Source organism: Camelus ferus, chromosome 7 (assembly GCF_009834535.1).
Source record: "Camelus ferus isolate YT-003-E chromosome 7, BCGSAC_Cfer_1.0, whole genome shotgun sequence".
NCBI classification, from domain to species: domain Eukaryota; kingdom Metazoa; phylum Chordata; class Mammalia; order Artiodactyla; family Camelidae; genus Camelus; species Camelus ferus.
In genome coordinates, this window is record NC_045702.1 from 61,322,184 (window position 1) to 61,350,142 (window position 27,959).

A 27,959-nucleotide genomic window follows, 5' to 3' on the forward strand; every position below is an offset into this window, starting at 1 on the left:
AGACGTTATGCACTTTCCCTTCCATTACGTCCTGTTCATTCGGAGTGAGTCACTAAGCCCACCCACACTCAAGGGAAGGAGAATTAAGCTCCATTTCCTGAAGCAAGGGATATCAAAGAATTTGTAGACATAATTTAAAACCACCACACTCCCCTCTTTGATTCTATACACCGCAGTCATAATTGTTTACAAACAAATATGTTTGCATCTCTAGTCTTAATAATCTTTCAGTGGTATCTCACTGACTTGAAGATTAAAACCCAATGTCCCTGGTCCTACTTGATGTGTCCAGTTCCTCCCCCATTCCCTCCATTGTCATCTCCCATTTCTTCCTGGCTCTCTTGTCTTCTGGCCAAACGCTCTTGCTTTCAAATTCCTTTTGATGTGGGGCCCTTGCACATGCTGTTCCTGGAACCCAGAATGATCATCGTCTTGCTGTCACTGATTCATCATTCAGTTCTTGGTTCAAAGGCTACTTCTTTAGGAGAGCCTCTCTGACTCATTAGCCTTTATCAGCTACCCAGCTACAGTTCTTGTTACAGCCTGTACTTTTCATTTGTGGGGCTGGTCACAATTTATGACTATTTATTCATCTAACTATTTTGTTATGGCTGTAAGAGTCTCTGTTTTGTTCACCGTTGAATCCTAGTGCATGATACAGGGTCTGCACAGTAAATATCTGAACTGAATAGGTTACTAGGAAAGAAAGATGAATTGATAGAACAGAGACAACCTCTGTTTTGAGATCCACATTAGAAGAGGTAAGCCAATACATCTGTACAGCTAATTTTAAATAAAGACCAAAAGAAAAACATGCCACAAATGTGCATAAAATGGGATAAACCAATGATGGGGATGCCAGCAGGGGAAAGCATAATTACAGGAAGACAAAGAGGAGATAGATGGAAGTAGGACTCTGCTGCTGGGTCCTGGGTCTGCCGGGTCATTAAAGAGATACAGTCCTGATCTTCATTGCACTGAACAGTCTTGGTTCTGAAATTTTAGAATCTATCTGTACTTCAAGGTTGCTCTGCAGGAGGAGCCTCAGTATTTTAGAAGCTTTATTCTGATGTTTTGCCCCATCATCTGCTTGCAGCTCCATAATCTACAGACTGATTTAAAAGATGCACATATGGTGGTCTCTGAGCTGTCACCCGTGGACAGCACCTAAAAAGCATCACTTCCCCAGTCTCATCCTCTTTGGTAATATGCCAAGGGTGAGATTCCTGGATTAGAACCATTTTAGGTTTGAGGGTGTTTTTTTGCAGTAGGAAGAGACATCTAAGTGAGGGCTGGAAATGGTTCGCTGCTAACCCTTGTGTTGGCAAACCCTTTGCATTCACAGGGACTAAGATGCCTGCCTTTCAGAGAGTCCGTTCACAGAGCATCACAAGTGAGAAACAAAAATAGCTTGTTGGGAAATGAGTTCAGTCCCAGCCGCGCATCTCTGAGCCTGGAGGGAGGACAAACAAAGCCGCCACTGAGAATAAAAGCAAGTTCAGTGTTTCCCTCATTATGGTTTCTCTTGCTCCAGCCTCTTAAAACCTCTCCTATTGTATCCAGGCCTGAAAGCGTCTAGTGATCTGAGTGAGCCTTTCTAATTGGGTGCTTGCAGTTCATCTTATTTTTCATTAAAAAAATAAGCTCATCAGCCCTAGAGCCTCAGGGGTCCACAGGGAACATGTTTATAGAGAAGTTTTTGTGTTTATTAGCATCACACAAAGCCCATTACACAAAAGCCTCAGCAACTCGCCCAGCCTCAGCAAGCTTCCAAATGTGAAGCTGTCAACAACCCGAAGTCATTGCTAGTGTCAGGCCCACAGGGCCCTGCAAAGGCTGTCCTTTCACTCAGCCTAGATTATTTGAGTCAGAGGATCTTGAAGGGGGCCTCCCTCCAGAAAGTCACAGCCATTCATTTTGGGTTGAGGCTGCAGGAGACATTTCCTTCAAAGTGAAAAATTACGAAGCACCTACTAACCTACTGATGTGTCGGGTGTGCTAGTGATGTAAAAATGCTGGCGTGTGGATGTTCTCTTAATACCCACAATAACTTACGAGGTATGGGAGAGTCTCTTGTCATACAGATGAAGTCACTGAGATACAGAAAGATGAATGACTTGCGCCAGTGTGGGGGGTGGGGAGCAAAAGCAGGTCTGTCTAATCTTGAAGACACTATTCCACCTACCAGAATGTATAAACACTTAATAACAATGATGGTTTGCACAACAGCCCCTTTGAGAGTCTCATACCAAACTAGGGCAGAATTAATACAAGGAGGACAAAGGGCCAGGGGACCTGGGTTCAGGTTCAGTATTCGCTGGGCCACCTGCAGGGCCATTTCTTCGCTGGAATTAGTCTGACGGCCCTGCTGGAGGAAGACTTTGAGCACAAGTTACGCATCAAGCAACCAATATGTCACGAACTAAGAAGAAATAATGTTCCACAAGGGTAAGCACAGCAGGAAGAAAACCAAATTAATTTCAATTGCTGCTGGGTTGAAGGGGGAAGACATTTCAGCAGTTGATACCAAATGCCGACTGTTATGAGACGGAGCACAAGAGCAAGTGAGTTCAGGTTAAACCTGACCAGATTGATTAATAGAAACCATCAAGTAATTGCCTACTAATAGCAGCTGCCTGAAAGGCACCGCACTTTTGTAAGGAAGTCTAATTTCCACCCAAGCCCACACCTCTTGCGACGCTGGCAAAGAAAGGACAGATTTTTTTATGACTGTAGTAAATGTGTGTAGTTAGCATTTTTAATTACTGCTAAGTGGTGGATTTACATGTCTTTTAGTCTTTTCCTCTTCTTCCTCACACCAGGGTCTGTGGTAAATGCTGAAGCAATGAAAGAATGAAATGCAAGTGAGCAAAGACAGTGCATCAAAGTCAGTGAACGCTGCTTCCTGAGGCCAGCTGAAGCCCATTTCTCTGAGCAGAGAGAGAAACACTTCTACCAGTTAGGTGCAAAATGAGACATAAATGGGTTGTCTGGTTAACTCAACATTCACCAAAAATTTGGTAAGGCAGAAACCCATTTCTCAAATATTTCTTGCTAAACTGAGGTTTGACCTTTTGCACTATTTCTACATAAATAAAAAAGTTTTGAGTCAGCCATCACCATCAGTCGTCTGCCTGTACCTAAAATGATGAGTACGGAGTTCCATATGTCATGAGTCAAACTCTTCCTTCATATGCAATATACCAGCTTTATATTAGGAGACCATCTGCAAATATCTGACCCAAATCTCATTCTGAGACATGAGATCTGGAGACAGTTACTGCAGAGCAGAGCGGCAAGGTCTGATTAGATCGGGTGATATTTTAAGGAGGCTAAATCCATTTAGGTTTGTTCAAAATGTGGGTTTGCCTTAGGAAAGACTCAGAAAATTTTGTGACTTTAAACCAAGTTGGCAAAGTATGACCCAAGGGCCAAATGCAGCTCCCTTCAGCTGTTTTTATAAATAAACTTTTATTGTATTTTCATTTGTTTACATTGCATCTGTTCTCAAGCTACAAGGGCAGAGTTGACTATTATTGAGAGAAATCTTCAATGCTGGATGAATGTATTTACAACTAGCGCTTCGTGGAAAAAGTTTGTGCACTCCTGCTCTAAACTAGGTCCAATTCTCCTCCAAATCCTGCAACATAAACCTGATCAAATTGGTGATGCTTATTAAGATCCTATTATTGGTAAACCAGTCTTCTCACCTCTTACTGAATAATCCCAATTAGAGTCTTCCTGGGTACATCCTCTAAAAGGATAAAAATGATGGGGCTGGCTGTTTGCACAGCCCAGAGTTCCAAAGTCATGGCCAACACCACAGTCTTGAAGCAGCAAATATGGATTCATGGCCCCTTTCCTGTGGCTGTCTTCTCAGTGTTTTGGACAGAATAGGACATATGAGGCCCAGGTCACACTATGGCACAGCTGACATTCTGCCTGGATTAGATAGACTTAATAAGAACTAACACCCACAAAATTTAAATTTTGGAATTAGCCTTGACAACATCTTCAGAACTGTCAAGTCCCTTAGAATTAAAAAGAAGAAAAAGCCACTTTTTTATTTTTCTTTTTTGGCTTGCCAGGAATTCTTTGTTTACATTAAATGAAGGCATTCCTACTTAAATTCTTCTGGTACTGCAGGTTATTGGTAAACATAGACAAAATGTATAAACAACTAATTGTATGTAAGATCAAGAGCATATACAAAGATATTTGGATTAGTGTATCAGTTAAGTTTTCAGAGCTGAGAGAGAAAGATGACAAAAAACCCAGACACTCTGAGATCATAGAGTGATCACTGGGCATATCTCTGTCTAGTGCATCGTACACATTAGTACTTAGAGCCCCAGATTTTTGTTTTCAATATTACCTTCATTACTAGGAAATTGCTTACTACTAAGCAGGATATGACCAACACTTCATATAATATTTTGACTTCTCTGATATTTTTATTACACATTCATAAGAAGATAAAGGCTCTTGTTCTTTCAGAAAAAAGATAACAGACATTTAAAACTTGGCAAGTTTTCTGGCGGTAAGTATTCTACACGGGTTCATGACATTTCCATGAAGCTGTCTATAATGCGTCACCTATCAGCCTCTTTGACACCGTCTACACCAAAACATTCCAAAGGCAGTCAGAGGTGAAGGCTCTGGAGTCTAATTAACCTGAAAGTGTCAAGTTTTCAAATTCTCTCCAGCCTTGAAGATCCTAGGAAATTTCATATGTTCATTAATTCAACAAATATTTATCAAGTTTAAGGCAATGTTAAGTATACAAAAATGACTAAGAAAAGGTCCTTGCTTCCAAGCACCTCGAAATATACTTGTGTCATAAGGAAAGGTTAGTTCAAGCTGTAAGTGGGCTAGAAAATTCCTAACAAAAATTCAGAGTTTTTCTGTAGAAAATCAAATCTAGCCGATCAGAAAATTATTTCCTAGGTGAAAAGGATTTTGCTGGATGGAAAGAGATTGTACTTTGTCATAAAAGGTTGTAGTTTTTTTTTTAAACTCATACTCTTGATGCACTCAAGTTTTAAATATTCTCTCAATAAGTTTCTTATTGATTTCAAGTAGTTCAGCCTATTTAATGTGAGAATTTAAAACTATTTTTTAAAGGGAAGCTATTAATAGCCTTTAATAATTGTGAAAGACCAAAGCTTTTAATAGTAATGTTGTGTCCATTATGTTATTTAAAGATAAAAAGAGAAAAGCAAAAATTCATAACCCCTAAATGCAGTTGGATTCTGGAACAGAAAAAGACCATTGCTGAAATAACTAGGGAAACCTGAATGAAGTCTGTAGTTTAATAGTATTGTACCAATGTTAATTTCTTAGTTTTGATAAATATACCATGAGGATGTAAAATGTTGACATTAGGGGAAACTGAATGACAGAAGTACAGGGGAACTCTGTTCTACTTTTGCAAATCCTCAGTAAATCTAAAATTATTTAAAACAAAACTACTAAATAGTAATGCCAAGTTATTTTTTGTATATATATGTATTTATTGAAGTATAGTCAGTTTACAATGTTGTGTCAATTTCTGGTGTACAGCACAAGACTTCAGTCATATATGAACATACATATATTCATTTTCATATTCTTTTTCACCATGAGTTACTACAAGATATTGAATATATTTCCCTGTGCTATAGTTACTGTTCAAAGCTGTTTAGCTTTTCTCATAGCTTAGTATAGATGTGAGAGAACTCAAACAGGAGCACTTGAAATTGGCCAGATAGATAAGGCATTATCAGGACTTTCTGTTGTTGTTGTTAAGCAAAAGCACAAAAGTACAGGCTTCCAGTGGCTCTTGCAAATGTAAAATGTACCACTCAGCTATGAGATTTAGAGGCAAAGGCATATAATTCTCTATGAAAGTAGAGCTAGAGGGATTTATTAGGTTTATTTCAGTGCTCATCAGTCGATCCATCAATACATTCCTTATGGCCAGAGAGTTAATGTGTACATCAGATAGTGCAGAAGTTTGCCAGAAATGACACACCTACAGATAGAAACTGTCTTCGCCATCTCAGATTTAACTTCAAAAATTCATGCAATACATTATGTTTTATATTATGTACTTATTTAACTGTTCTCCTGAGGTTCTTATGAAACTGATGCCCAAACAAAACAAAACAAACTAGAAACTGATGTTTTTATATATGAAAAAAAATTAGCTGATTGTAACATGTTGATCCAAGGCTACCGTTTAATCTTTGACATAACACTAAGAAACATGGTTAGGGGTGAGAGTGGGGGAGGGATGTGCTATAGTTTGAGAAGCCTAGAGTTCTTGGCCTAATAGAGTTCATGTAGTTTGCTCAAGATCTCTCTCACCTGAGTGAAGACTAACCATGGCTGTTTGTGGATGGGCGTGGGTCTTGGGCACATGGAAACCACTCACTTTTCTAGCCAAAGAATCCTTCAGTCAGGGAAGTTTTCATCCCAGATGGTTCCTGAGAACTTTCTCTTTATGTTCCCTGCTTTTTTTGTTGTTTGTTTTGTCATCTCCCATCTTTTCCCCATATGGAAATGGGAAGGACGTTTTGCAGTCTATCAAATTCAGTCAATTTAGCAGTCCAGGGGACTGGTATACATTTTAAGATGCCTTTTCTTTCAGCGTGTTACGCTGATACGACCAGTGTTATGGAGTCTGAACCACTGAGTGAAAACATGTGCCCTCCAGAACCCCACTTCTGTCAGGTTTATAGAGCTCAAGGGGAAGTAATTGGATGACTTCAGGCAGTACAGGTGAGAGTGCAACTCTGAGTTGAGAAATTCCATCCCTAAATTCCATTTATATAATTAAAGGCAAGCCAGTTTGAATTACTTAGATAATCCCCCAATTTATGGATTGGATTGGCTTAATTGCTTGACGTGAGATTTATTATTAGACACCATTTCCATAATCATTCAGGAAGTTCAAGGTTTGCTTATTTTTCTCTTTAATTCCAGTTGATGACCAAAATTAGTGTGTTCTACCTAGTATCCTATCAATTAGAACTGCAATACAATGTACATTGATATAAATTGTAATTAGCCTGGTGAACTAAAAATCATAAGTATTAAATTGTATATCTATGTTCTAAAAATTGTAACAGGAAATCTAACACCCTGTGTTTCTGGTATATGGTTAATTTTGCAACCACAGCTCCAAAAAATGTTTGTTTTTTCCCCCTTTAGAACAAAAAAAAAAAAAGTCAAGTCATCCTATCTGGAAAAATCAAGTGGCCAAGTCTACCAGTTCCTACATAATTCTAGAAATGACACCAAATCTGATCCTCAGATCAATCTTACAAGAAACTTTATACAGACACAATCAGGTAAGTCATGAAAGAAGTCTTGGTAATTTGGCACTGCGACATTTTAGAATTGTCATTTATCTCCTATTCTGTCACAAGGTAAGAGTGTTTCCTCTATTTTTCCACTGATGCCCTTATGAATTCATTTCTAAACATCTTTTAGAAGTTGGGAAAGTGTGTTTGTCAAGTTTATAATTTACTCATTTTCATGGTTATAAGTTTAAATCAGACTTGTCTTTTCTACATGATAATATTCTAATCCTAGCACATAGTTGAAAGGAGATTGCTAGATTTACCTATCCTCGGTATTCACGGAATATTAATGCATTGGATTTCTTCTCTGCGTTTCTCTTGAGTTCTCAGGAAAAGCAATGTGAACTTTAATCAGACCACATTGTATAGGAGGCGTGAAAAATTTTCAGCATTGAATGCTATTTGGTAGAGTTTATTCTTTTGCTTGGTATAATATCTAAAATTGCATTTGGAAGCATAAACTCAAAACAAAGATATCTCAATAGTCACCCCACAAAAGGCAACAGTGTATTTTCTACAATCTAAAGATGGGGAGTATCCCCCAAATGGAAGCTAAGCCAAAAGACAAACCTTGACCTTGCAGTCCAGGCATCTCTTCTTCCCTCTGCCGCCCGAATATCCCTAATTGTATTAATTGGGGTTTTGCAGAAAACACAGACTAGTATTTTATATGTGTATAAATATGTGTGTGTATATATAGAGAGAGAGATTTGGAGAGTGAAAGCCATGTAATTAGGGACTCTAAGAAGTCCCAGGACCTACAGTTGGCAATCTGGAGACCTAGGAGATCCAGTGAACCAGGAGTGCTGAAGGCAGGAGAAGCAGATGTCCCAGTTCGAAGACAGTCAAGCAAAGAGAATGAATTTTCCCTTACTCTGCTTTTTGTTCTATTCTGGCCTTCAACAGATTGGATGAGACCACCCCCCCCCCGACCCCACTGGGGAGGGCAGTTTGCTTTACTCAGGGAATTTGGCAAATATCTGGGCACCCCATGGCCCAATCAAGTTGACATAAAATTAAGCATCATACTAATCAAATCATGGTAGGATGTAGGTTGTCACATACCTTACAAGCTACCTTGATATTTGGCCTCAGAAGAGTTCTAATGGGAGACAACTTACACATCAAACTGGAGCATCTGTAATTTCTACCATGTAGCATACTTACCTTCTCTCTGATTCCTTGGAAAATACTTCCTCCATTCTGTATGTTTCTGACAGGATATCAGTTATGCTTTAGTAGTGGTCCATCCCAGTACTGCGTCCCCCTGGACACAATGAGGAGAAAGATAAGCACATAATGCAGGCAGGGCCAAGGAGAGTCTTGCCTGGGGTTGATACGCAGCTGTAGAGAACAACACTGCTTTCTTTTTGCTGGTTGTCAAACCAGGATGGTATGTGGCTGTGGCTGCAAATGGCCATCTTCTCTGGGCACGTGGAGGAAGCTGTAGCAAAAAATAAAGAGCCCATCATGCAGAGAGAAGAGACCAACAGGAACATGACATGGGAGGGGAGAGAGACTGTGAGAGAGAATATTTGAGACTATGGATTTATACCTCCGCCAGCCTCTGAGAAGTCAGCCAGCGTCTGATTTCATAGCTCTATGCTGCAGGCGGGAGGGCCGAGGCTACATGTTTAGTAAGCAAAGCTGTTACAATAGTTCTTTTGCTATCTAAAAAGGAAAAGAGGGGTTCCAAAAGGCATAGAATGGCATCTGGGTCCCAGGGGTGGGTCATTGCCTCTTGCCTCCGGCCCCTCTGCCCCACATCCCCTGCATCGTGGCATGGCCTTCCATCATAGCACGCGCTTCTCCTTGTCCTAGTGTGACACCACACTACACCAAGTCCCGCAAATGGCACCTTGGTCGGATTGTACTTGTCAGAAACTTAATACAACCAGAAAAGACATAGAAATAGCTGTATAATCTGAGGGGGTGGGAAAAGTCATTCTATTCTGTCCTAGTATTAAAAACTGAAAAATGTTATCAAGATGGAAATTAAAAATAAAGGAAAATGAGGAGCCTCATTCATGGAGTGACCAGCCTCCCATTACAGATTTTGCCTTCTCCCATCCTTTTCAGGTTTATTCCATGTCTCTGCCCAGAAGATCCCTGTGTAGCCAGACTAAGGAATTCAAAGCTTTCCCATCTTCTAGATAATCCTAGGCAATATAATATACTTACATTAAAAAAAAAAAGAGAGACATCATTAAAAGTCAGATTTGGGCCAAGCATTTTTTTTTCTGTGACTCGCATATTTTCTTGAATCCTCTGGATTCACCGAATAGCTAACCAGAACATAAGGCTCTCAGCTATGCCTCTCGAATGTACTAGCAAAATAAGCAATAATCATCCCACGCTCTATAAGTTCATTGCAGCCCAACCCCCTGGATGTAGAGGGATGTCACGGGGAACAACACCTTTAACCGAGCAGCTCTTCAGACGCAGCACAGAGCTCTGGCTTCCGCTCACCCCAGAGAGGTCCCTCAGCAAACCCCATAGAATCTACCAGACAAGGACTTTGAAGGAACGCTTCTTTAAGGATTACTATCAGTGATTTTAGGAGAGGTTTCTTCTGAAAACAGGAAGGTTTAGCTCCAAAAGAGTTCATCTTCCTTTCTGTAAACCTCAGGATTTTCGTGTGGAAATAACCCATACAGATTTAATGTCCTCAGCATTTATTCATGTCTGTGGATTTCCTTCCAACTCCCACACACATTTCCCACATCCTGCTTCTCTTGAGAAGTAGAATATTCTAGGTCTGCTCAGAGTGGAGCATAATGGAATAATGGTTCCAAGTTCCCATAAACTCTGCTTTCAAGTGGGTCCTCAGACTCGCCCCTCAGTGGTGCAGCGCGTTGCGGTCTCCTGTGGTCCAGCTACACTCACATTCTTCCTCCCTCCTCTCACATGGCCCGGTGCCTGGACCCTGTCCCCTGCCGTTGAAGGCTCCTCCTTCTCTTTTCTTGTATTTTCCAGTCATTCCTTATCCTGTTGGTCTTGATCGTTTGCCAGCTCGTCATGCTGGTGGAATTCTAATCCTCCCCAGATTTAAACTAATGAACATGCTCTCTCTCTTACCACAGAGGAGAAATTATTTTTGCCTTGCCATCAAATACCTTAAATAGCTACTTCAGAAATCCAAAGGGATAAAGGTAAAAACGTAAGCCAAAAAAACTTCCCTGAAACCACCCCTCAAAAAACCCCGAAAAATCCAGAAATGCTTACAAACAGCAAGGCAAGGGTCAAAAGGTTGACCCTCTCCTATTCAAACTTACCTGTCTCCCTATTTTCCCCATACATTTGAATGTAATTTGTTTTCCCTCCAAATGTAGTAGAGCTTTTCACACTCGATGGGATTTACTTCTAAAATAATAGCATCAATGTTATCAAACATTGCTAAGTCCTGCTTTATAGATTTTATATGTATAATTGCATTTAATACATGTATATGATTCGTAAGTACTTAAGTAGACCCCAGACAAATACTCATTTATTCAACAAAATATGCATTGAAAAGTCCAGATTCCAGAGGAGGAGGCAGTGACAAAAGGCAGACAATTTGGGATATTCTTTGAAAAGTGGCATATATGGTGCAAGAAGGGATATGTGTAAAATACTTAGAAAGCTGTTACAGTGTAGGTGAGATGGCATGGACTACAGTGGGACTGGTCTTGGTGGTGAAGGAAGAGAGAAGGATTGAGATTTAGGATGTAAAAACCTTAGTCTGTGTTGATAAATTGGATTTGGGGTTTGGGCAGGATATAATTTCCAAAGTATGAGGTGTAGGAACTCCTGAGTTTCTGGGTTTGTTAATTGGATGGATGAAATTATACTGTTCGTGAAATTAGGAAACAGTGGAAGAGAACATTCAGACAAAGTAGATTAGAAGTTTGGTTTTAGATGGGTTGAGTTTGAGATATGTCTGAATTATCCCAAAGGAGATATCAGATAGGCAGTTGGGTAGACATGTCTGAAAGTCCAATGAGTGGACTGTTCTGGAAATACAAACATGGAAGTTGTCAGTGTGTGGCTGTTATCACCATGAAAATAGATGAGGTCCTCTGGCGTGAAGTCACAGAATGATCAGAGTCCCTAGAAAAGTGCTTCCAAAAGGAGAAACTATCAAAAGAGACTAAGAAGCTAGGACCATAAAGCTAGAAGGCACCCAGAGAGATTGTAATAAGACAGATAATAAAACAGTTGCTATCAACTTAAAAGCAATGAAAATATGGCTAATGATACCAAGAAGTCACGTAAGAGCTTTTTGTACTTACAGTCATGGACTTAAAAGCTGTTTTGTGTATGTGTGCCATAAGTTTCAGAAAACTAGAAGGGACAGGTAAAGAGTGGAGGGGCTGAAGTATTCATGTGCCTGACAACTTCCAAGTGCTTTGCAGGCATAATCGTATTTCATCCTCACAGGAACTCTTACAGATGAGGAAAGTAAAGTTCAGAGAAGTAAGCCCCAGTGAGCTGCCCAAGCTCATGCAGTTCTGTGAGGCAGCAGAGCTAGAACTCAACACCTAGGCTTAAAGATATTTGATTGAATTTTGTTGTTGATAATTTTTCCTTTTGAAAAAGAATCAAGGATAAACTGTCTCTTTGTAAAAGTGAAAGCAGAATAAATTTAAAAGTCACCTTTGAAATATTCAAAACAAAGAAAGAAAACATCATAGTCTTTATTTGAAGGTGTTCCTTCTCATTTTATCAATACATGAACATATTTTAAACGAGTCATTATAAAGGCACCTGCACCCTGCCCCGTTCACCCACCCTGTTTCTGCTCTGCAGAGCCATCACTGTGAACACTTTCAGCTGTGTGGTTGCTCTTAGTGATGTTGTATTTATTTTCATATTTCTAACCGATATGAGAGGTGGATATAGTCCCTTTACATACATATGCCCACTCCCCCTTCTCTTCCCAGCCAATATAATTACATCATGATTTCAGTTATAGAAAATCATGTTACACATTAGCAGAACCTTGTAAGTATTGTTCATTAGAGACAGATGCATCATGTTTATATATTCTCTTGAGTTCATAATTGCCTAATTTTAGCTTGTATGCTTTTTAATAAACCTGTTCTTAATCTCCCACCCTAATTACCTCCTTAGTGTCACCAAAAGCCAGACACTAGTTGTTTCAAAATGCCCAAGGTTGCCAGCTAAGCACCCCCGCCATCTCCTGGCATCTTCATGCCTAGTTATGTTTTCATTCTCCCTCTGTTTTCTCTCTTCCCGTTTTCCCTGGAGCTGTGCTCTTCTCTTAGACTCTCACCCCGTCCTCTTTCAAATGGAATCTTATCAGAGGGTGGGAAGCAATCTGATACCTGTCCCAGATCACTGCCACGCTGAGCATCAGATCCCTCAACTGTGAAATGTAAGGCCTTGCTCCCTACAGAAGGCAGGTGAATCAAGGACAGAGAGATCCTATTTGCACCCTGAAGTCAGCCTAAGAGGCCACCACGTGTCACTGAGGTGTTGCCTCGTCCATCTCACAAGCTCTGGCATGTTGATTTAAGACGATAACTTAACTTTCCACCAGGACCCTCCACAAGACTGTTGCCACAGTCATTCTTAGTTACAGAAACATTCAAGTGAAGGCTGACTTCAAAACAATCTTTAAACTCTATACATTAATTAATTAATCTTTCATTAAACTGAATCATTCCTTAAAATGTAATTTGTGTTCAGTACGTTGTTTTTCCTAGTTGTTAAAGCACATTATTAAATATTTTATAAGCAATTGCTGTCACTCTGTCAGAAATACAACATCAGGGAATTTTACATTCATTCTTAGGATAGTAATTATGCAGTAAATTTTAGAGCAAAGCAAACTGGTTTACAGTCACTTTATTTTTGCAAGGCTTATGGCTATTTTAGAAAAATCAAGCAATTTTAACTTTGTACAGTAGAAAACTAGATACTCTTAGATATTTCTGTTGGATTGTTCAACCTAATTGCCAATCACTTTACTATAAATCTAAGCTGGACTTTATGAGGAGCCATGTTATCTTGCTCTGAAGACAGTGATGGCCTCTGGTTAAGGATGGCCATAAACCACAAAGCAGTAAGTGATGAAGCCTCTATAAGGTGTGGGATGTCTGCTGGTCCAGCTTCACAGACAGAAGTCCCCTGGCCTACCCATGGGCTAGGCCACTTACTCCCAGAGTGAGGTCCCAGCACGGGCAGCATCAGCGTCTCTTACGAATTCATTAGGAAAGTTCTTAGGCCCCACTTGCTGTGAGCAAACTACACCATGACTTGAGTAAGAAGTGAAGAAGAATGCGATAAAAGAGGAGGATGGGGTTAAGGAGGTGGGGTCTCCAGAAGAAATAAGTTTGCAAACAAATTAACTAAGATTATCATTTTGGCAAAACAGACGAATGAAAACAAAAACAAGCCACCGGAAAGATGCTGGAGTCACACTAGAGCAAACGTACCCCAAAACTTTTACCCACATAATGTGCAGACATATCCAGCCCTCAACTTCAAAGTGAATATTTCACTTTGTAATAATGATTTATGTATTGCTGGAGATGCTTAAAGTTATACTCAGGTTTCCAAGATTTCTGCCAGAAATATCCATAGAAGAAAGGTCACTGTTCTTGAAAGCTACATGATAGATGAAGAGCTTTTAGTAGGAGAAAGAAAAGTTTGCATGTCATCTTTCTTACCCAGGCAAACTAGTTTTTATCTATTTAATACAAGAATAATTTTTAAAGGATAATTTATCATTATAAGCAAATGTTACATGGAAATGGAAATGCAGAAATATGTTCTTTCTGGCATCTAAAATGTCCTGAGAGACACCCAGGAAGATCATTAGTACATAAGATAATTAATCTATTTTGCCCTTTGGAAGATGCCAGGAGGGACTCCTGTTCTGAGTCTCATGCAATTCTTGGTGCTGGAGCAGAGGCTCCCTTAAGCAGCCTGAAACTCCTGAAATCACCTACAAAGTTATCCACATAGGTCAATTTTCCAGGTCCATTTTTTTTAATGAAAAAGAGATAGTGGCTTTAATCAAAGAATTCTCTGATTATGAAAAGCATACAATTTTTAGGGCAGTAAAACTCTTCTCTATAAGAGTGTAGTGGTAGATGCATATCATTATACATTTGTCCAAACCCATAGAACGTACACCAAGAGTGAACCCTAATGTACATTACAGACTTTGGCGGATAATGATGAGTCGACGTACTTTCAAAGAGGCATAAGCATGAAAGCACGAACACCATCATGACTGTTCACATTCCGGTAAATACCCCTCCAGATTCTTCTGTCTCTCTATCTTTACACACACTCACATGCTCACGCACACACACACACACGTTAAATATATATATTTACATATGAATAAATAATTTTTCATAGAATACTCCAAATACGTTATAAACATAGTTTTATGATGCTAGCACAATTTATATATGGTTAATCTCATGGATGTTACTTTTATTTTGATATTTTTAATATTGATGAAATGAACAGTGTGGTGGCTACGTCCTTTTACACTTGTTTTCTCCTTAGGGAAAAGTGTCAGGGTGTTATTTCTGCCTCAAAGCATAAAATCACTTAACATCTTATTTCAAGCATCAACAGCATGTTTCTCTCATCAGTCAGCTCTGGACACTTTAATTAAAAATTTTTCTTTTGCTAATCTCATAGGCTATATATTATGCCCTGTTGTTAAGTCATGATTTTAATATCAGTAGTTAGTTTAAACATCATTGTTAACTTAATACCTTCTTTTGAGAGTTGCCTGTATTCTAATAATTATTGAAATATTTCCCTTTATCAACTGAATCTTAAAGCTCATTTCTGATTGTAATAATTTGTACCTGTGGACAATGTCTATTTTCAGTTTATAATTTTTTAACCGTGTGTATTAGCCAGTGTAGACTAAATGTTTATAATGACTAGACCTCTAAATTTATGGTGGCTCATTCAGTGAAGTGGTTTTGAGACCCAGGTGCTTTGATCTTGTGGCTTTACTGTCAGCTCCTGCTTTGTGATCATCTACCTGCGGCTGGAGGTAGAAGAAGAGCATGGAGGCGGCGCACTGGCCTTGCTAAGCCTTGGCTCGGGTGTTAGCATGCACTGCTTTCACTCATACTTCATTGGCCACACCTAGTGGCAAATGGGATGGGGAAATTTAGTCCCTGACTGGGCTGGTACTTCCCATCTACAACTGTTTACTATAGAAAAGATGAAGAAAATTTAAGAAACAGATATAATTTCTGATATAACTTGTTTGAACTTTTTTGGCACGCAGAGGTTTTTAAGTTTTATGAAGTCAAATCAGTCATTCCTTTTCTTGGCAAATTATTTTCTAATGCACCGCATAGAAGCATGGTGACTGAGCAGAGAGTGGTCGCCTGGAACTTGCAGTAGTCTTCTCATTGGGCTGGGAGCTAGAAATTGGCGTTGAGAGCCTCAGGGCTTGAAGGACTGAGATCCCAGAAAAAAGGAGATCTGCAGAAAAGGAAGTCCACGCTTCTGTAGATAACCTGCCCTCAGTGCAGACACCTTGCTGACACCTAACTCGTGCAAATTTGGTGAGAGGCTCTGAGAAACCATGCAGAAAGCAGCTTCAAAAGGGCTAAAACTTTAAGCAAAGAACACGGTGTTTAGATGGTGCCAGGAAGACAGAATTTTGAGTTCACCAGGGGGGAATGGCCCAGGTGCAGGAGGAATGAGAGCCCCAAGGGGCTATGCTCTAGGAGTCAGGGCAGATCAGTAATAGAATCTCTTAACCGGATACAGCTGCCTTCTGGAATAAAATTAAATCTCTTAAAAAATAATATCTGGTAATTCCACTAAAAAGCTCTCCGTATCTGTTTATGACTGGAGTGATAAACTGGTTACAGGCAACTGGAGTGATTCAGTATTTTCCCTTCTCCTCCCTTCATCTTTTGGTTTTACTTGAAACACTGAAAAGTATTCTGGCTGGCTGCCTTAGAGATGTAAGTTTGTCTTGATTAGTTTATTCGCTTTTTTTTTTTTTTTAAGAGGATATGATTTGCTTTTCCTGCCATGAGGTAAGCAGCCTCTGTGGATTACTAGGAAAAAGTTTTTCTTTCCCTCCTTTTATCTCTTGTGGGCCATAGAAATCCTGCAATTCTGGCATAGGTGAATAGATGGTTCACATTAAACTTGGCTTTGGTTACAAATTGGAATTTGTTCAAAGAAGAATTTATTACTGCCCTTTAAAAACAGATTGTAAAACAAGTAATTGCTTTAGGTATTTGATATGGAAATATAGTTCTAACCCTTTATTTTAATATTACTATATAATTGGGGGCAAAAATACATTCTGCTTCTCAACTGTACGTGCTCCATACTTGTTCTCTGTCGTTAACGCTAAACGTGCTAATTACCTTATTTTTAAATCACTTTTTTTAACTTAAAAAACTAATTTTTCTTACCCTCTACAAATATCTTCCATTTAAAAATTTTACAAAAAAATCTAAAAAGGGAAAAGCCTTCAAAGCTAAAACTTTTTATACTTCTACCAAATAAGAAGGGAATAAGCCTGCCTGTACAAAATGTTTTAGCAAAAAATTAATTTCTAATTATATCTTGGTAAACAGACTTTCATTTCTTGAGCAAAATGGGTTTTTAAGAAGTGTAATGTGAGATTCTGGCAATGGAGGGTGTAGCAACAGGAGCAGAAGCCTTTTGTGCCATTATATTGCCATCCCATCGTACTAAAGCTGTGCACAGTGTGTTACAATTACCTTGTGGGAGTGTGTGCACAAAAGCACGGGTCCACTTTACAGCTGAAGTTCATTAGTGGCATCAAAACAAATTCTCCTGTCTGAAACAGAATCCTTCCCACCCCGCTCTCTGCCACACCCAGAAATTAGAATATCTAAGCATGTCAAATATAGCTTAAAATAGCTGGGCATTTATACAAAAATAAAAAGTATGTTCTGTAAAAGTGGACTAAGTCCTGTGGGGCATTTGGGGAGAAAATAACTACTTTTGCTCTATACTTTCACCTTAAGGATATTCGTGAAAGAGTTTTTTAATTTTGCATTTATTTGAAACGTTTCATAATTAGTTTCTAAAAGAACTGTTAGATTCACCAAAAAGTGGAGAAAATAAATACATTTTTAAGCTTTGGATTTTTGTTATGTTTAGATTTTAAAACTTTAATCAAAGTTTGCTAATATCAGTCCATTCTTTTTGTAAAAGAACCAGTTCAGAAACTTGTGGTGGGTCAGTTCCAGAATGGTTTTATTTTACCTGTACAGATTTCAATTTTATTTGTATTTTACTTTTCAAATGTATAATAGATATGCTCTGTCTTTATACTAACTTACTCCATTTTAATTTTTCCTGAGGATTCTCCTCTGTTTGCCTGAATCTTTGATGCTTCAGGCCCATGCATATTTCCAAGCAGAGCTCATTTTGTGCTTTAAAAGCATTGAACAAACCAGAAAATTGCATCAGATCGTATACTGAGATGGAGAGTGCTGAATTTGTGTGGGTTTTTTAGTAAAAACATTTAAAATTTTATGAAGTGACATTACATATACTCTGTAATTCAATTAAGAGTTAATGAAGATGCTAAGAAACAAGAGTAATGACTAAAAAGAGAAAAAAGACAATATAAACAGACCCACAGGTGATTCAGATAATGAACCCATACACTAGTAAACCATAATGAATATTTTTAAGAAAATAGGTTAAAAAATCATCAGACCCCAATAGCTTCACCAATGAATTCTTCCAAATACGTAAGGAATTAGGCTAGCATAACCTTTACTCCAAAACCTTACAAGTCATTAGCAAGAAAGGAAAATTTCAAGACAAACTTCCCTCACAAATAAAGGGAAAATTTCAAGACAAACTTCCCTCACAAATATACATCTTTAACAAATGTTGTCAAATCAAAGTAAACAGTGTATAAAAGAGGAATACTAGATCATGATCAAGTTGAGTTTATTCTGGGAAACAGAGTTGGTCTAACATTTGAAAATTAATTCACCACATTAAAAGATTTTAAAAGCTGATCATCTTAATAGATTTGGAAAAAGAATATGATAAAATCCTATAACCATTAGTGATTTTAAAAAATCCTCTTGGCAAAATAGGAATATAAACTTATTGAATCTGACAGTGTTTATAGAAAGTATCTAAAAACACATTTATACTTAATGTTATAATGCTGAAAGTTATCACCCTGATTTTGGAAATAAGTTCAACACTGTGCTGCAGATCTTAGCCAGTACAATAAAGAAAAAAATAATAGAACAAGAAAAAGGATTAGGGATTATAAATGAAGAAATTGTCTACTTTTTATAGATAATTTGCTTGAATCAGTGGATCATCTGTAAGAATTTACTTTTATTTCATTTGTAAATACCAGCAACAGTTAAAAAATGAAATTCTCAAGGAAGATACCATTTATAATAATATCAAAAATATCAATACACAGGGATATATCTAGCAAAAATTTTGCCAGATCTCTACACAGAAAACTATAGAACATTGTTGTGAAAAATTGAGGAAACCCAGCATCATTAGAGGAATACACTGAGTTTAAGAATTAGAAAACTCTGTGTTGTAAAGGCATCATTGTTCCCCTAATGCAATGCAACCCCAGTCAAAATACGTATAGGATTTTTTTTAAGTGAAAACTTGACAAGTTGTTTCTAAAAGTTATATGGCAATGCAAAGGGGGCATAGTTAAGACGTTCTCGAAGAAGAACATTGTAGGGGAACTTGTTTTGTTGAATGCTAAGTCTTATTATAAACCTATTTAAGAGTGTATTTATGAAACAAGGTTACAAGAATAGACCAGTGGAATAAATAGAGAGCTTACAAAAAGGCAACAGGTACAGAGGTGCTTGGTGCAGGAGAAAGAATTGGGGGAAGGGGGAAAGAACTATTTTTAATAATAATGATAATGGAAAAATTGGGTCTTCATATAGGAATAAAAATACAATTTGTTTACTATCTCATACCATCCACAAAACTAATTACAGTTAAAATAGAGATATAAATTGAATGACAAAATACTAATAGAGTGCTGGAAAGATTCAGATGTCTACTACACTGTTCCTCAAAAGCATGACCACTGAAGACGGTACATAGCCACCACCCTTAGGGTATCTCCAGATGACTTCAGGGGAACTAAAACGTAACTCTTCACTCCTCCTCCCAATCAACCATGCAGAATTCATCAAATGCCATTAAATAGTCGTAAGACAAAATTAGAGTTCTGGAAATTTTAATCTGGTGTATTTGAGGGGAGTAGACCTGAAAGCAAGGAAATTAAGAAGCCGCAGCAAGATTTGAGGTGCTTGGAACTTATATGCTGATGTTGTTAGTTTTGAAATGGAAAGAAAGAGGCAAATCCAAAAGACATTTCAACAAGGCTTGGCAGTTGGGTTGATGTTGTTGTAAAGTGGGGAAAAGTCGTATGACTCAGCAATTTTGAGGCTTAATGATATCATTAACAAAGATAGAACATCAGAAAGGCAAGCTGCTTTGGAGAGGAAATGATTGAATTTGAGCTGATGAGGGGGTATCCAAAGAGAAATGCTCAAAAGAATGGTAGGAATAAGCTACTGGAAGAAAAGAAAGGGGCCAGGCCTAGAGGGATAGACTAGGATGTCAGTAGTGTTGTGCTTAAGTACACGTGGCTGGCTGTTCGCCATCTAACCCGATTCTCTCACGTCTGTTCATTGAGATACAACTACGGTGGCATCTGCATTGGCAGATCACTGGGTTGGTTTTGGAGGGGAGGGGAAAGGATGGTGCTGGTATTAGCAGAGACTGACAGTTCTTCAGAGCGCTGCCTGTGAGTGACTCTTAAGTCACACAGACACTGAGCAAAATTTGAACCAACTCCACTCCATTATTCTATTAACATTAGAATATGTGAGATACTTTGTTTCATCAGTTCAGTTAACCCTCACCTAGTACAATATTAGTGGGATATGAAGCCTCACCTGAAGACCAACCGACTGAATTCTTTCAGTTGAGCTGAGGAAGGATACCAGTCCCCGGGTACAGAAGAAAAGCCTCTTCCTATACTCTTTTCCCAGTCTCTCCAGTCCAGGGATAAGGCACCAGATAAATATTCATGGCCATGCGTGATGGATGTCATTGGCCACTATCCCTTTAATGGATGGCACCTGTATGCAAAAAAAAAAAGATTTAATGGGAGAAAGTTCTAAATGATCCAGATTTCAGAGCACTACTAAATCATGAATATTTATGTAACCCATTATCATTTAAAAAACACTTTTTAAAATCTTTTCAAAGCTTTCTAATTGAGGAATAAAAATGCACGCTAGCCTAGAACTAGGCATCCATGCTGCGGGCCCGGAAGTGCCGTATTAACACTTTAATACAGTTTGAGGGGCTGGGCCGTGAAGGCAGATTCTCTCTCCCCTACTCCTATGAAATCGATTTTTCTAAGTTTCTCTGTAAGACTTCTTATTTCCACATCAGTCCTTGCTAATAGTTACTGCTCAGACTACGTTTCTGACCTTGAGGCCCTATTTATAGAGAATTTTAGTCAGGGGGAAAACTTTGGCAAGAGAAGAAACGAATTCCTAGTGTCTCCCGTCTGGCAATAACAGTTTTAAAGGTGGGTGAACAATGAAACAAAGGTAACATTGACTTTATAACTGCAAAGAGTATAAATTATGACTCCATTGTTATGCCAGAAATGGTCTTCCTATATGGAAAAGAAAAAAGCAAACACTTGCTACAGAAGAAATTGAAATGAATGAAATGCCCTATTTCCTTCAAATGTGAGGATTTGACTTGATTTCTGAGTCTCTGTCACTCACGACGGGTTACTAAAGACATGTGAGGGAATGCTGACAGTCTGTGTGGAAGTCACAACTGAAACCTGACCTTCACAACAGGGCAGGGAGTGTCAAGGAACTCTGTGCTACAAACAAGATCAGGTCCTTATCCTTGCCTCCCAGAAGAAGATGGTCTTCTAACCCCAATAAAGAAAATTCAATAAAATAAACAGGAGGGAAGGCACATGGCCAAACTCACCTGGGTTAGGAGCACAAATCACTGCCCTAACAAAAGATAACTTTCACGGCCAGTGATAAAGGCCTCAGTGATGTGAGTGAGCATATAGCCCTAAACTGTTCTGTGAAATCTTTATTGCTCACCACAGAGATCAAGAGCTTTTATGCAAATGGTCATATCGCACACATGCTTTAATGTACTCATCAGTAATCTTTTCCCCTGTCCCTGTGTCCACTTAGAGAATCTGCTTTGCCCAAAGGTCTGAAATCCCTATCCCTCAGCCTCAACTGATTGGCTCGACCAGGGATGGACCTGTTACCCACGTTTGACCAGATTTTCTCTTCCAGAACACTGAGATTGGGAAACAGTTTGCTACAGGGATCAAACTGGAAGGTCAAAGGAACATGGGGCAGAGGCTTTCATTCTGGAACAGTTATGGGAATCCCATGTTCAGAGAGAAGAATAAAGTGGGTGAGAGATGCAGGGAGAAGACATCACATAGCCCCAGAGGGACCAAATTAGCTGCATCAAGGCTTTCCACAAAGAAGCCAGGCTCTACTCTGTGCAACTGGATTCCTTGATGTCCACCTTGAAATTCTATCTTTCTACTTGTCCATTCCAAAGGGCAAAAAACAAAAAGCCCTGCAAAAAATGTAAAATTATGCCAGCTTTACTCATTGGTAACTTTAGTGTTCATTAAAAAAAAATTACCTTTTAAAGCAGTTTGTAAATTGGATACTCTGGTTTCCAAAGTATTTCTGACCATGAAAGATTGTCAGTTCATCATAGTCAATTGCATGGGTTACTCTTAGTCTAAGTAATTCATGTGAAAGTAAATTACAAAAATCCTTTAAAAGTTGTATACGTAAAATACTTATTTAATGAAATTTTTTTTGTGTTTTGATAGTGAAATGAGTATTGGATGTGAATATTTTTGAGGTGGGATAGAGCCTCTGAAATGAAGAGATTTGAGGGCCTATCACAGTTTGGAAACTTCCCTGAAGATTTCAAGGCCCTCTCAGCTGGTGTGGTACCACAGGGAAGAATGCTGGGCCAGAAATGACATCTGAATGGTAGGTAACCCCGATTTCTACCGTACATTTGCCACAGAACTTGAGTGAGTCACTTCCTCCTAATCGTTGGTTTCTTCATCTTTGACATGAGATGGTTGGATGGACTGATACTGAAAGTCCCTTCCAGGTCTCCAGATAATTCAATTTCCATTAACTTGTTCACATATTCTGGGGAAATTTTGCTGGTTTTTAAGTTATTTGCCCCAAAGCAGTAGGTCCTAGACTCTACTTCCACCTTGCTCACTATCTCTGTGAGAAGAATGTGACTCTTGGGATAAAGAAAATTTAGGCCTGTTTCACTGGATATAATGATTAATGAGCAGTTTTTTTTGCAGAGTTCCTTTTTTTTTTAATTGAAGTAGAGTTGATTTACAATGTTGTGTTAGTTTCTGGTGTACAGCATAGTGATTCAGTCATACATATATATTTTCTTTTTCATATTCTTCTTCATTATAGGTTATTACAAGATATTGAATATAGTTCCCTGTACTGTATGTAGGACCTTGCTGTTTATCTATTTTATATATAATAGTGTGTATCTGCTGTGATTAATGAGCTTTGATGATTCCTGTAGACCTGCATATCCAAATAAACTTTCTTTTCTGTGCACACCTTCCAAACTGTACACCTTGATCCTCACACTGAGAAAACACACACACAAATCTCCTGTATCACACCTGCTTCTCTTTGTAGGTTCTCTCTCTCTCTCTCTGTATCTCTTGAAATCTTATTTTAACTCAGTACTCATATCCCCAGAAGAAACGCTGCAGACCTCCAATTATGTCCCAGTTGTGAAACCCTTAGTCTTCCTTCTTTATTATGACCAATAATTTCTTTGCATCAAGGCTTTATTTAATTAATTTTAATGTTTTCTTCTGGGATAATTGTTCCATTGTGGTTCTTCAAGTCAAATCATAGTGTCTCCAAAAACGTCCTGTGAGAAATGACACAGGCACTTGTGTCCTGAGGGGCTGGCCCCACGCTGAAAGAAGAGTGGTAGACATGAAGCTGCTTCAGGACTGAAGCACTTACTTCCCTACGAGCCGTCCGCCATCAGCCCTCTGGGGAAATTGCCTTCAGTTTTCTAGTCTGAGGTCAAACCCACTCCCCAAGGCAGCCCGTATCTAATTAATCATCATCAGGGATAACTTTAAAGAGTCAGGTCAGTTCCAAGTGCTCACTGTGTCCCCAGGATGACTGCATCACAGCTCAGCTTTTTCTCCCTCTGCTCAGTTCAACCTCCTCCCTTCATCCAGGGTAGCCCATCCCAGCAGCGCTGTCCAGAGAACTTCCTGCTGGCTCACCCCCAGCTTGGAGGTGGCTTCCCAGGGAACCTAACCAGGAGTGTGTTACAGATTGAGACATCGTTTGACATCTGTTGTCGAACAGATTGGAGAAAGCGGAAAAAAACATGGTTTTAATTATGGGAGCGATGACAGGCAAGGACAGTCTTTCAATTTACAACATTCAGATCACCGTTTTATTGACAACCAGCTCTACACATCGCTGTCATCCAGCATTTGTCTGGTACAATCTGCTGATTTCTTCAAGACAGTTCCAGTAATATTATGTCCCTAGGCTGATTTAATTGGTCTGAGGTGAGACCCAAGCCTTACTAATTTTTTTCTTTTTTTTTTTTTCTAAACTTTTGCATTGTTTATTTTGTACTCCATATTGACATAAGAAGCAGCTTAATCCTGGATTTCCTTTTAGTCAACTTTTTATCATAGCATAAATATACATACAAAATGTACACAAATGATAGGTGGACAGCTTAATGACTTCACAAGATTAATACTCTATGTAATGTGCTGAAAATAGACATGCAGTACATTCATTACCAGTGTCCCAGAAGCTCCTTCTGCCACCTCCTAGTCATTCTAAAAGCAGCCTATTTCCTGACTCTTGACATCTAAGTTAGTTTTGCCTGTCTTTGAACTTTATATCAATGAAATCATATGTTCCAAATGCATTTGTTTCCATCTAGTTTCTTTCACTGAGTATTATATTTGTGAGATTCATCTCTGCTGTTGTATGCTCTATGAGGTTTTTTACTCATTCCATGGAATTCTAAAGTACACATTTACTATAGTTTATTTATCCATTTTTTTCTGTCAGTGGACAACTACACTGTTTCTGGTTTGTAGCTTTTATGCATAGTACAATTATGACCATTCTTTTGTGTATGTCTATACACCTTTCTGTTAGTATATGCCTAGGAACAGAAGTGCTGGTTCATGGGCACATGTGTATATTTCAGCTTCAGTAGGTATTGTGAAACAGTACCAAGGTGGTCATACCAATTTACACATCCATCAGCAGCATTGGGAGTTCTGGTCGCTCCACACCTCCATCAACACTTGGCTAGATGTATATCGAAGCTGAGATCTGTTGATATGATGATGTACAATAAAGCAAATCAAGAAGAAGTCAGTATAAATCAGATACAGGAAATAAGTCACCAAAAGCACAAATACCAGACTTGATTTGATCCTCCTGGAATGTGGATGTCAAACAACAATGATTCTTGGTACAATAATTAAATCATTTTAATGCTATCTAGTGCTCTGAAACCATTAAATTCACTCTGTAGGAATAAAAAGAACCAAATATTGAACATACACAAATTTTACCATCTCAGATAACTGTGAGATTTAACAGGCAAGGTGACAAATTGGATCTTTGGGTCTCTGGCTGCAAAGTATTTCTGTGTAAATAAACTAAGGCAAACTGAGATAAGACAACTTGGATACATCTGTGATATAGTCTTGGCCCAATTCTAGAAATCAAGAGTGGTAAGACCATTGTGGGTAATGAAGCCAAAAAATTAGGTGAAGGTCTCCTACATAAAAACAGATAACATATTTCATTGCCTGAAAAACTTGTTAAAATGTTTTGTCTCTCATATATACATAACTAATATGCACTATTGGGAAAAAACAAGTCAGTGAGTGGAGTAATAAAATACCATCTGTCCAACTGTCTAACTCTGCTGTGCAAATACAACTAAGTTGTGTTTCATTTCTCCTTTATACGGGATGTATCAATAGGTAATTTTGATACATCTTGAATAATAAATGCTATTAAAACAAAGTGACTATCAACTTGACTAAAGCAGTCTTGATTGAGAGGTAATCCAGAGCCTTTTAAAACATACAACACCAATATTTTCTAAACAGTGGAAATTAACCCTATTATCTTTAAAATGATGTTTTAGAAGTGTCAAAGATGTCTCTGAAATTGGAATATTAAAAGGCAGCCTATGCAAAGTACCCATTTTGAAATTTTGCTCTCCTCTGGGTCCAGATATTCAGAAAAAAAAAAAAATCAAAGCTCCCGATTAACTGACATTAAGGAAGGAGTCATTTCCCAGAATGAGGTCTTAGAAATACATCAAAATTGCCAGAAGAATGAAACATCTTGGAATGAAACACAAGAAAAAGCTTCATTCCTGAAATCACACCCTATCATGCAGGTTTTCTGGGATCAAGCCCGCCTTGAGAAAATTTTTTCTACTGCCTGTACATGCCAAGTCACAAGAGTTTCACTCATCTATGGTTCATTAACCACTTACTGAGACAGAAACCAGCTGTGTGGTGGTTTGGGAGAACAGTGCAACCTAAAACCTCTTTCCTTCCTTCTTTCCTTTTGCTTAGGCCATCACATGCATACTCTATTTTCTTGTTTCCCTATTACTTTCACTGCTCAGTTATTTCACCTTGATCAGTCTCTCCCCGTGGATATATTTGTCCTCTCTATTCACTCACTCTCTTCATTTTCCTCTACCAAGTATGTCCCCATTACCTTGGAAGATTTCTCCCTGCAGACTAGGACCAGGTTCTCTGGTGTGCAGTCTTTGCAGATGCATAGGACTCTTGGCTAGAAGAACACCATGTTTGGCTTAATGCTCTGTGGTCACTGTCTTGACATTCTTTATTTTATCTTTGAATTTGTGTTTTGTAAATGAAGTCTAGTGGAACTGTGGAGCATCCATATGAGTAGAGGAGATGTGTGCAGTCTGCATGTTTATCGTTCCCTGCCACCTCATTCCCATGCAACATCTGCGATGCCCCATGAGCACAGAATTCCAGTGGACTCAATGCATGGAAGTTCAGCAAAACTCAAAGTGAGTACAAGGTAAGTGTATTCAGTCTGCAATTGAGTAAGTGTGGGCTCTGAAAGACCACATGTTCTTGAACTAGAACTCCTTTTGCCAAAAAAAGAAAACATCCAAGGAATCTTATCATGCTCTTTTTTGTATTAGCCAGTTATATGAAAATTGATGACATCTAAGGAAGGGAAAAATAGGGCAACCCAAAATTCCTTTTCTTTTCAGTTCCCCCTAACTTATCAGTAAGCTGAAGGTAAAGTGTTGATACAGTGCATATCAAGATGCTGAATAAAAACAGTTGAGTTAACTTTGTGCCATTTCCACAAAAATACTCATTTATGAACTATGAAATTTGAATTGTGTAATTTTGGCGATTTCCCATATGAGTTAAATGTTTGCTTTTAAAATTGTGTCACTGCACAATCTGAAGAGTGAAATTCATGCTAATAATTAAATTTTTTTTTTTTTTTTACTTAGAAGGACATTAAATAGCAAATAAAACACCATGACAAGTTGATGGGGAGAGATCATGACAAAAGAAAAAACTTTATTTTCTACTACCTTCAGTTGCACTTTTTTTCCTGCTTTTCAAATGAGGAGTGTTGCATTTTCATTTTGCAAGTGGGTTCCATAGCTCACACAGCTGGCTCTGCTGAAGTCTCTTCAGCTGGAATTGTGTGCCTCATTTTTACTAATTATAAGAATATTATTAATCTTTGTTAGGTAAGAAGAGTTAGGGATTTAAATTTTAAAAAGAAAAGAAAAATAGAAAATGATAAAAATGAATTCCCTCTAGTCTCTATGTCAGTTGTGGGCACATCAGATAATTATTTTTCTATGCATTAAATCCATCTTTCCACCTCATTTTTGAATGCAAAATCTTCTCGGATGAGATCATCCTTATTTGAGACTGGCAATGGAAGTAATAAACAACTGTTTGGATTTTTATTTTAATTTTTTTTCCTTTTTCAGTTTTTATTAGGTAGAATTATTACAATCCAACTGCACATACACATTATATTGCATGTAAATGCATACATACTGTATACTGCACATTTTTTTTAGTTTATATGTATGTACTGATTATTGTTTCTAAGAACAGATTAGAGCTTTAGCTTTTTAAACTTACACTCTGGATTTTTAGCTCATAAGCTCAATATAAACCAGCTTTGCCTGTCTTGAGTTATATTCTTGGTACCCTTTATTACTTTATTTTTTTTCCTTTAAGTTATATTTTATTATTATATTTCCTTACCATGTAAGGAAAGAAGATTATAAGAGGGTAACTACTTTTGTAATTTAAATGGTTTGTTTTGGTAAAATTAACATTAGATTTAAAAAACTACAATTATATGAGGAAGCCTTCCTTAAGGAAGATGATTTTTCCAATTATAGAACATGTGTACTTTTTACAAAAGA

General features: G+C 38.3%; 1 long non-coding RNA gene across 3 annotated transcripts in view; it reads left to right on the forward strand.

Annotated features, from left to right (window-relative positions):
• Positions 1–27,295, forward strand: part of LOC106728889 — a 488,051-nt gene extending 460,756 nt beyond the window's left edge. For all 3 annotated transcript variants that reach the window (XR_004321543.1, XR_004321544.1, XR_004321545.1), the window contains 3 exons: positions 7,195–7,334; positions 22,264–22,429; positions 26,399–27,295. This is a non-coding gene — a long non-coding RNA (uncharacterized LOC106728889). The remainder of the gene's footprint in view (positions 1–7,194; positions 7,335–22,263; positions 22,430–26,398) is intronic.
• Positions 27,296–27,959: the final 664 nt, after the last annotated feature.